This window comes from Pinus tabuliformis, chromosome 1_1 (genome assembly GCF_031772625.1).
Source record: "Pinus tabuliformis cultivar Carrire ecotype Pingquan chromosome 1_1, CPIR1, whole genome shotgun sequence".
In the NCBI taxonomy this organism is placed as follows: domain Eukaryota; kingdom Viridiplantae; phylum Streptophyta; class Pinopsida; order Pinales; family Pinaceae; genus Pinus; species Pinus tabuliformis.
The window spans coordinates 743,628,929-743,639,361 of NC_142297.1; positions in this window are offsets into that span (position 1 = coordinate 743,628,929).

Consider the following 10,433-nt stretch of genomic DNA (forward strand, 5'->3'; position numbering starts at 1 on the left):
CCCGGAAAATTCTTCGTAACTGCGACAAAGACCCGTAACCTCCGGGACCATAAGACGTTTCCCCCGCCGTTGCAAATGAACCATAAGGATGCCCTTCTTATGGCTGCAAAATTATTGAAAAAGACAATGGATGGAGGTCGACTCTTTGAAATACTGCCAAAGACAGACCCTCAGGGTCCGTAACCACCCGGCTTAACCCTCGTGACAGCTACGAAAAGCTTCCTCCGCTGATGTAAAACCATAACACAAGGTTGAAACCCGTCTTGAAGTGTGAAGGTAGAGAATAAACTAATGAGGGTTTGTTGGTCCATTCAACAGAGAACCGTCGGCCGCAACCTTGGGAGAATAGTTAAAATAAAGTTGCGCCCCACTAGTTCCCTAGGGTTAGAAGACCGACAACCTGCAGTAAAAACCTTAATGTCAGTAACGATCACCTATAGAGGAATACAATGGTAGTATCCCAGTCCCGCCATCAAACCCTGCAAAGCTCCATTGCCGCGCCATCTCAAAATGCCAAGAGACACCATATATATTATTTAGATATTATATTATAATATAATATAAATTAAAATTTAATTTTTATAAATAATTTTTATATATTTATTTGGTGTAATATATAATAATAAAAATATTAAAAGAATAATATTTTGTTTTTATTAAATATATATATCTATATCTATATATATATATATATATATATATATAAAAAGAGAGTAAGCTTTTATATATATATTTTTAATTAATAATATATTTAATTATAAACATGATATATAATAAGTAGGAGTTATTTCTCAACACTATTTTATAATGAATAATAGTTGTGGATTAATATGTCAAGAATTATTAATTATGCTCTCTAATATTATGTGTGACTTGTAATGGTCACATTTACTAAGTTTTGTAGACTTGTTTAGTTATAGGTATTTTACTGGGGAAAATCCTCTCTCATCACTTTGTTTGAAACATCACCATATTCAAGTTATAACTCATTTAGAGAATACCCTCTTCCATCACTTTAATTTAGTGATAACTAATTACACATTATTAAGTTCACCGAGCCCAATTTCACTTTACAAAGTCTTCTTTTGGAACACATCGGTAATAGTGAGGTTCACAAGACAAACAAACTCAATAACCAATTATAATTGACCTTGCATGGCCATACATACCAATCTAGATCCATCTTAACTCCGGATCTACTAAGCATAGAGAGGGATTAAATCTCTTGAGATGCAAACCTCTTCTAGAGTGAAAAGAGATTTGATCCCTCTCAACACTTGGTAGATATGGAGTTAAGATGAATCTAGGCTAGTTTAATTTTCTCCTTTAAATAATCTATATTCCACTTAAATACCATTGGTTCTCAAAAACCTAGAGCTCAAAAACAACTGATAGCTTGACCAAGTCAAGTTTACTTTTTTATTTCAATTTAAACATAAGGTTGTTTTTATTTTTATTTTTATTTTATTTTGACTAATTAAAAATATTTAATGTAAAGTTATTTATTTATTTACTTTTTATTTTGACCTATTAATATGTTTACACGACATTACATTACATTACATTACAACATCTCTTCCATAGTGGGTTGGGGAGTGCCTGTCGACACAATTATTGAAACATCAAAACATGATTATCAAGCAATATATCCAAAAATTCAAGGCTTTGCAAGATGCACCAAGGCTTATAACCATATGCCCTATACAAAAGAATATTGCACAATATTACTCCAACATATGGAGTATACATGGATATCGACATCTATTCTCAACACCTCATATCCATATACATGCCCCAAACAAGTGCTCTTGGATAGTTACAAGTTTTTATGGGGAATCCATATTAACACATGATTCTTTATGTGTTGTCTTTTTCTACAACAACCATGATATCCATTTTTTGCCCTCACAAACAACAAATTCATTTCTTCCAAGATGATGAACTAAAGCAAGCATCATGGCTGATGTTGTAACTTTTATAACCTATTTTATCCACATTGAGTCAGTAGGAAAGACCTTTGACTTGTTGACCTTAATGCATAACTTTTCCTCTTTTACAATAGAGACACTAGTCCTACACTAACAACTTGCATCTAAACTCTGATTCATGATCTACAACCTAAGCCTTTAAATGAAGGTTTCCCTTTCACAACCTGCATCTTTGACAAGACTTCTAGAGTTTTTCATTCTTGAGGAGATCAACTCAACCTAATTTTCCATGAGTTGGCTAGGGGTCAATTATTGTAGAAGTTTCCTAACTTCTTAAGCCCCTAGATGTCTAGATACATCCTCTCGAAGAGTGCAAAAGGCCGATATAATTTAATCATGTCAAGAGGAGAAGGGTTAGTTGGAATTTGTGAGAAAGCTTTGCCATATTGTTTGGGTGCTTAGAGACTATCTCTAGGGGGAGACTAGGATTGTAAGATGAAGATGAGGATCCTTATGTTGAAGGTATATGTTATTCTCTTAACCTGCAAAAAGATACCCAAATACAGAATATGCGAAGAAAGATACCCAGAACATAGATTAATGAGAGACAACAACAAATATTTTATTATTCAGAAAGCAATGTTCACTGGCCTCTTCGAGGGGGCAACCTCCAATAGAGCAGAGCTCGATTCAAAAATAAGACACGATGCTCCTCGCAGGGAGTCTCTATCCTTTATATATGACTCATACATGCAATACCATGGATCAATACCATGGGTTTTATTAATACCATCTATCTAATACTACGGCCCATTTGCAACTAACTGTGGTCCCGTCATTAATTGCGGGTTAACCACTTACAATTATTAATATGGGATTTATTGACTCTTGACTATGACTCGATCCCATTACATAAATAAGGGGGTTAGGGTGGGACCCTAACATGCCCTCCCCCTTAAGACTAGCCTTGTCCTCAAGGCTGAAGCTGCGGAAACTGCTGAAGAATAGTGGCTGGTTCCCAAGTTGCATCTTTCGGAGAGGTGTCTTTCCACTTGACGAGGACTTCCCTAATCAGGCGGCCCCGCAGGTGCCTGTCTCGTCTATCTAGGACTTGTTCAGGTTGGAGCTAGATTGACCCTTCTTCGTCCAATTCAGGTAGATTGGTTTGAATTCTTCAATTATTCCCAATCACTTTCTTGAGGCATGAGACATGGAAAACTGGATGGATTTTTGCAGTAGGTGGCAAAGCCAACTTGTAAGCCACTTCTCCAATGCGCTGAAGTACTTGATATGGTCCACAGAATTTTGGGGATAGTTTCTGACAACCATTTTCTTTGAGTGATGTTTGCTTATATGGTTGCAGCCTCAAAAAGACCTGATCCCCTTCTTGAAATTGGCGCTCTGAGCGATGCTGGTCTACCTATTGCTTCATGCGGTTTTGAGCTTGAAGAAGATTCTCTTTAAGATGGGCGAGCATGGTTGCGTGGTGTTGTAGGAGTTGATCCACTGCTTGTACCTTTGAGCACCCCTTGATATAAGAAGTAGGGGAAGGAGGGAGTTGAACATGTGCTGCTTCATAGGGAGTCATTTTGTTGGTGGCATGATAGTTGGTGTTATACCACCATTCAGACAGAGGTAACCATTGTACCCAAAGATGTTGCTTTTCTGAAGTGAAACACCTAAGGTAGGTTTCCAGACATTTGTTGACTGCTTCAGTTTGACCATCCGTTTGTGGATGATAGGAAGTACTGAGTTTTAGTTGAGTGCCTTGTATCCTGAAGAGTTCTTGCCAAAAATTACTGGTAAAGATCGGGTCGCGATTGGACACAATAGAAGTGGGCATGCCATGCAATTTGAAGATCTGATCCATGAAAGATTGAGCGACCAAAGTTGGTGTAAACGGGTGGGGTAGGGTGCAGAAATGAGCATACTTCGAAAGTCTGTCCACAACCACCATGATGACTGACTTGTTTCCTGACTTTGGAAGACCTGTAATGAAATCCATAGAAACCTCCGTCCATATTGATGCAGGGATGGGAAACGGTTGTAATGTGCCTGGTGCATTGACGGTCTCCCCTTTGTGGCGTTGACAGACATCGCATTCTGCTACAAAAGTAAGGATGTCCTTTTTCATGCCTGTCCAAAAAAATGATCTTCTGGTGCAAGCATACATCTTCTGAAAGCCTGAATGTCCTTCAATGGAGGATGAGTGCAATTCTGCCAAAATGCGACTTTTGAGGGTGGAAGTTGGTGATATTACGACTCTGTCCCTGTAGCGAAGAATCTCATCCTGCCACGAATAGCCCTTGGTGGAATTTGGATCCGCCTGCAATTGAGAAATGAGTTGGGAGAGCCCGGGATGTGAAAACCATTCCCTGCGAGCTTCTTCAATCCATTCTAGAATGGGAAGGGAAATTGCTAGCAGGGTACTTTCCTCCTCAAATTGGCGAGATAATGCATCTGCTACACTATTGTCTTTCCCTTTCTTGTAAATGATCTCATAATCATATCCCAGCATTTTGGAGAGCCATTTATTTTGTTGTGGGGAGGATAGGCGTTGCTCCAAAAAATATTTAAGACTATGATGGTCTGTGCGGATTTGGAAACGTCGCCCCAATAAGTAAGGTCGCCAGGTCTCTACTGCATGTAAGATGGCCATCATTTCCTTCTCGTAGGTAGATTGGCCCAGATTCTTCCCACTTAGTTGTTGACTTGTGAAGGCCAAAGGTCGTCCTTCCTGCATTAAGACTGCCTCAATACCCGTACTCGAAGCATCACATTCAATGACAAAAGATTTGGTGAAATCAGGTAGTGCTAAGACTGGAGTGGAACACATGGCATTTTTGAGAGCTGTAAAGGCCTGTTGTGCGTCCTCATTCCAGAAGAATGAATTTTTCTTCAGGAGTTGAGTGAGGGGCTTCGCGATGCGACCATAATTGGGGACAAATTTGCGATAATAGCCTATGAGACCCAAAAATCCTCTCAGGCTCTTCAAGGTCCTAGGTTGAGGCCAATCCTGCATTGCCTGGATCTTTTTGGGGTTTACCTTGACACCTTCACGCCCCACAATGTGGCCCAAATACTCAACTTCTTCCATGCCAAATGAACACTTGGACATCTTAACAAATAATTTATGCTTGCGGAGCAGTTGCAAGAGTAGATCTACATGCTGAAGATGTGCGGCCCAAGTGCAACTATAGATGAGGATGCCATCGAAGAAGACAAGTACAAATTTCCTGAGATATGGTTTAAGAAGGTGGTTCATAAGGCTCTAAAAAGTAGATGGGGCATTACAAAGATTGAATGGCATGACCAAGAACTCATAATGGCCTTCATGAGTTCAGAAAGCAGTCTTTGGAATGTCGACTTCCTTCATGCGAATTTGGTGGTAGCCTGAGTGAAGATCCAGCTTAGTGAAGAATTGAGCCCCATTGAGTTCATCCAGCAAATCATCAACCACCGGGATGGGAAATTTATCTTTGACTGTCAACTTATTGAGGGCCCTGAAGTCTGGACACATCCGCCACTACCCATCTTTCTTGAGCACCATGACCACTGGTGATGAATAAGGACTAATGCTGGGATGAATGACACCTGCTTCCAAAAGTTCCTTGATTATTTTTTCGATTTCATTCTTTTGGGTGAATGGACATCTGTAGGGGTGCACATTTGGGGATTGGGCCCCTGGAACCAAGGTGATGCTATGATCATGTTCCCCTCTCGAGGGTGGAAGCTCATGAGGCTTGTCAAAGACCGGCAGATGGTTATTTAAAATCTATTGCATCTCAGGATGAATCAGCAGAGACTTGGTAGCTACTGCCTGGATGGCATTAAATTGAGCTATAACTCCATGATGGCCCTTTTTTAGCGATTTTTCCATCCTATGCGAGCTGATGATAGAGGGAGCACCCGGCTGGAGTCCACGAAGGGTATGTGTGGAGTTGTTCTGCTTAAAACTCATATATAACTCCTGGAAATCCATTGTGATTTTCCCAAGAGTGCGGAGACATTCAGTGCCAAGGACAATGTCGCATCCTCCCATGTGTATGGCAAACATGTGGGTTTTCAACTGATAATCCCCCATTTGAAGTTTGACATTTTCACAGCGGCCTTCACATTTCATTGTGCCCCCATCCGCAATTTGGACTTGGAAGTTAGAAACTGCTCGTACAAAACAATGCACTGCTTCCACGAATTTTTGATGGATGAAATTATGTGTACTTCCACTAGCAATCAAGACTACTACTGGGTGATGTTTAATAAAACCTCTGATTTTGAGAGTTTGAGGTGAAGAAATCCTTGCCAAAGCATGCAGCGAAATAACTGGTTCGTCAGAGACATTGTCCTTTTGGTTTTCCTCTTCTACTGCCTCCTGTTCCTCAAGTGGTGGATCTTCCTCTGATGAGCTGTAGTCAGTGGCATCAATTTGAAAAAATTTGGGCTCCTTGCATTTATGACCTGGGGAGTATTTTTCATCACAGTAGTAACATAATCCGTGCTTTCTTCTTTCAGCCATTTCTGCAGGTGACACCTTTTGGACCTTAAGTGTTTGAGTCGTGTTGTGAGCCTGTGGGGGGCGACCTTTAGCAGAGAAATTTGGGCGACTGTACTGGGCTGCTAACGCACGTTCCATGTTACGAGCTACCTTGCAAGCCCCCTTCCATGTGGGAGGGTGGTGCAGTAGGACTTGGGCTTTTATGGCTTCTTTAAGACCGCTGATAAAACATTCCGTGTAGAACACATCTAAGAGACCCCAAGTGTGGAAGGCTAAGGCTTCAAAGGCTGTAATATATTCATCCACTGTGCCAGTCTGTCGGAGCTTAGTAAGACGACCCAAAAAAGAAGATTCCTGGTCAAAGCGGTCTATAAGAGCTTTTTTGAAGTTGGTACAAGCCCGAAAAGGTCCATTGCAATGTTGATGCCATTCCCACCATTAACACCTTTCATTGTCCAAGTACATGCTCCCCACCATAAGCTGAGTCTCATCATCTAAGATGTTATTCAGATTGAAATACTGCTCCATTTGTGCTATCCATGCTGCTGGGTGAGAACCATCAAATTTATGCATATCCAACTTGGGAGGTCATTGATGGGATTGTTGGTGGGTGCGCCAGACGTGAGGAGAGTGGCTAGACTCACCCTCACTGTGTCCATTGCCATTATATGCCTCCTCGTGGGCTTCCTCTTTGCTCTTCGGGATTAGGAGAGATAGTCTGTCAAGTTGACTCTAGATGGATTGTAAGGTTTGTTCAAGTTTGTCAATCTTCTCATTGGCCATAGCTTGAGCTCTAGTTTCTACCATGCACCGATCAGATGTTCTTGAGATTTGGGACCGCCCAAAAGAAAATTTCAGTAAGAATTGAATGGTACCACCGTGCTTAGCTCGTCGTCCTGATTCTGATGGGCTAGATCACCAATAAGCACCCTTTTTTTTGTGAAAACTCCTAATGGAGTTTTACTCCTTCCTTATGAATACTGCAGTCACCAAATCCTCAAAATGTAAATGCTGCCAAAAGCCCTGCGAAAATTATGCCCAGGTATAGGAGCCCCACACAACTACTCACATCTGGTGGATCTGAGGGATCTGAATGGCAGATCGGATAGCTCTGGGTGGCGGAACAGACTGCTGCTACGGATCTGATGGATCGAATAGATCAAAATGGCTGGTTTGCTAACTCATAACTGCGGGACTGATGTCTGTTGTTGCTATACCTCTTTGCACAAGCGGATCTGGCAGAGATGATGCGTGATCCCAAGATAGAAAAGGGAAATATGGTCTCGAGGAGTGTCAGGTGCTACAGATCGCAATATACACAAGGGTCTGGCAGTAGTACTCGACCCAATGTTTCAGGGCTCTAACTAATGAGGATCAACCGTACCCTTAGTCATACAACCCGACTACCCTATTGTACGGGCAAGTAATCTCTCCGAGTTTTGTTCTCGGTGTACCGTAGCAGCAAGACGGCCGACGGTTTATCTATGGCAAGGTTTCGGAGGAGCTAAGGGGCTTCCGATATACCTAGAAGGTACTTGGAAGACAGTCTGTATGCGGTTCTGTCTATTGCGCTATTACTCGAAGGGGTACCCACAAGGGTTACAAGGGAGTCCAACAAGCGTGACCACCTCTTGTATTTCCTACGTGCATGCCTCCCCAAATCCACAGGTTTATGCGCTCAACAACAGATCCCGTGGTTTAATGACGCCGGAACACGTCTCTAGCCAAAAATTTTTTTTGCTAAGAAATGGAGATCCCACCGGCCCTGGAAAGAGCTCTGATACCACTTGTTATGCTCTTAACTTGCAAAAAGATACCCAAAAACAGAATATTCGAAGAACGATACCCAGAACATAGATTAATGAGAGACAACAACAAATATTTTATTATTCAGAAAACAATGTTCACTGGCCTCTTCGAAGGGGCAACCTCCAATAGAGCAGAGCTCGATTCAAAAATAAGACACGATGCTCCTCGCAGGGAGTCTCTATCCTTTATATATGACTCATACATGCAATACCATGGGTTTTATTAATACCATCTATCTAATACTACGGCCCATTTGCAACTAACTGTGGTCCCGTCATTAATTGCGGGTTAACCACTTACAATTATTAATGTGGGCTTTATTGACTCTTGACTATGACTCGATCCCATTACATAAATAAGGGGGTTAGGGTGGGACCCTAATAGTATACTATTGTAATCATTTGATTCATTAATGAAATTCTATGATTTCCCTTCTTTACATGCTATGTTTATCATGTTGATATTTATATATTGTTCATGCTAGTCTTCCCTCTATGGAAAGAAAACTTGTTTTGTTTGCTCATGCTCTTGTGCAGGACTTTTGGATTAGAATTTTTAGGAGAAAGATCTTAAAGTGGAAGCATGTTCTCCACTAAAGGCTTTAGATACAACATTTGTCACTAACCTGTGAGGGTTCAGATACGCTTCCTTAAGTTTCCTTTTTTGTTCAGTTTTAACGAGCCTAAAAAATATATAAATGGATACTTTGTGCCTTTCAATTTGTAAAAAGGACACAAAGAAATCTCATCCTATAGGAACGAGTGGTATAAAGGGTAGCAACTAGTTTCGATTTTATGGAACCACCCTAAGCATAAGTAACTGTAGAGACTGGCAAGTGAGACCACTCATCACATCGACCGCTCTAGGAAAGGTAAGAATACCAAGCAAAAACAATCAATAGGCTAAGCATAATGTGGCAATGGTGGAAAAATGAAACCAAGGCTTATAAACATGCATAAGTAAGGATAAATTGTTGCAAAAATCAAAATGTATAAAAGGGATGGAATCCTCCTAGGGTAAATCTAGAAGATGACAGAGAAGAGTAAATGGGGCTTAGATTCTAAGTCATGGTGAGACAAAAGGAGGAATTATGAGATAGGATAAAAAAATTGTTGCATGGACACCAATATGGAAAAGAGGTTCTAATATACGACATCCATGTATAGGTAAGCTATACCACCAAGTTACCACATGCAAAAAGAGACTGGCTAATATTGCAACCTGATGGGGTCGAACCTAAGGTGTATTAAAAAAATGGCCAAGATGGGTTATAATGCACCAGTAATGGTAATGTGAAACCTATCCCTATATGCTAGGTTAAAAAAAATGCATCTTAGGCTCATTGCAATAACAAAATCACATAAATACTCTATTTAAAAGATTAAAAATGTGTCGAACTCCTGCAAATAAAATAGTTAGAATAATAATATAATAAAAATAATCTCAATTCTTAGAAAATATATAAACAAGTGAAATCCCCCGCAAATCAATGTTATAAATGAACATGAACCACGCCCCCGAACCAGAGAATATATATATATATATATATATATATATATATATATATATATATAATAATAATAAAATTACCTTGGCATAGTGAGGAAGAGGAGAAGAGGATAAATTTAGCAATGTTCCCTTCAACTTTGAACGGAGATTATGCAAGCTACATGTAATCATTTCTCAAACCATCTGCACCAGGTAAGTTGTGACACCCTCCTCTCCAAAATAGTAATTTACCCTGAAATTTCCAGTCAAGTTTTAAACATTAATTTTCTTTCCCTAGTTATATTGTTGTGCGAACATAGGTTTGATGAGGGTAACTTGCATTTGGGCCCTCTAGACACAGGTTTCATCCAAACAACTTACGGCCAGAGGCCTGAGTTGAGCACAGGAAACCAACCTTTCTGTCATGCCCCCAATTTTTTAAATGATAGATTAGAAAATTTCTAGGGTTTTTATATTGATTCGTCTTGACCAATTGTTGTGCGTTCTTGTGTATATGTTCAATATAATTGTGTGGAGAGAAAGAGAGCATTGAGGAAATTATATCCAAGTTGTGGCTCATCCTCTAACCCTCATAGCACTTAGAGATAGTGAGTTGTTGAAGTTCTTCAAAATACAAAGTATGAAGAGCCAAACCTAGTTGTTGCAATGTTTGGTGGATTAGTGGGATCCAACAAATGAACAATTTGTGGTGC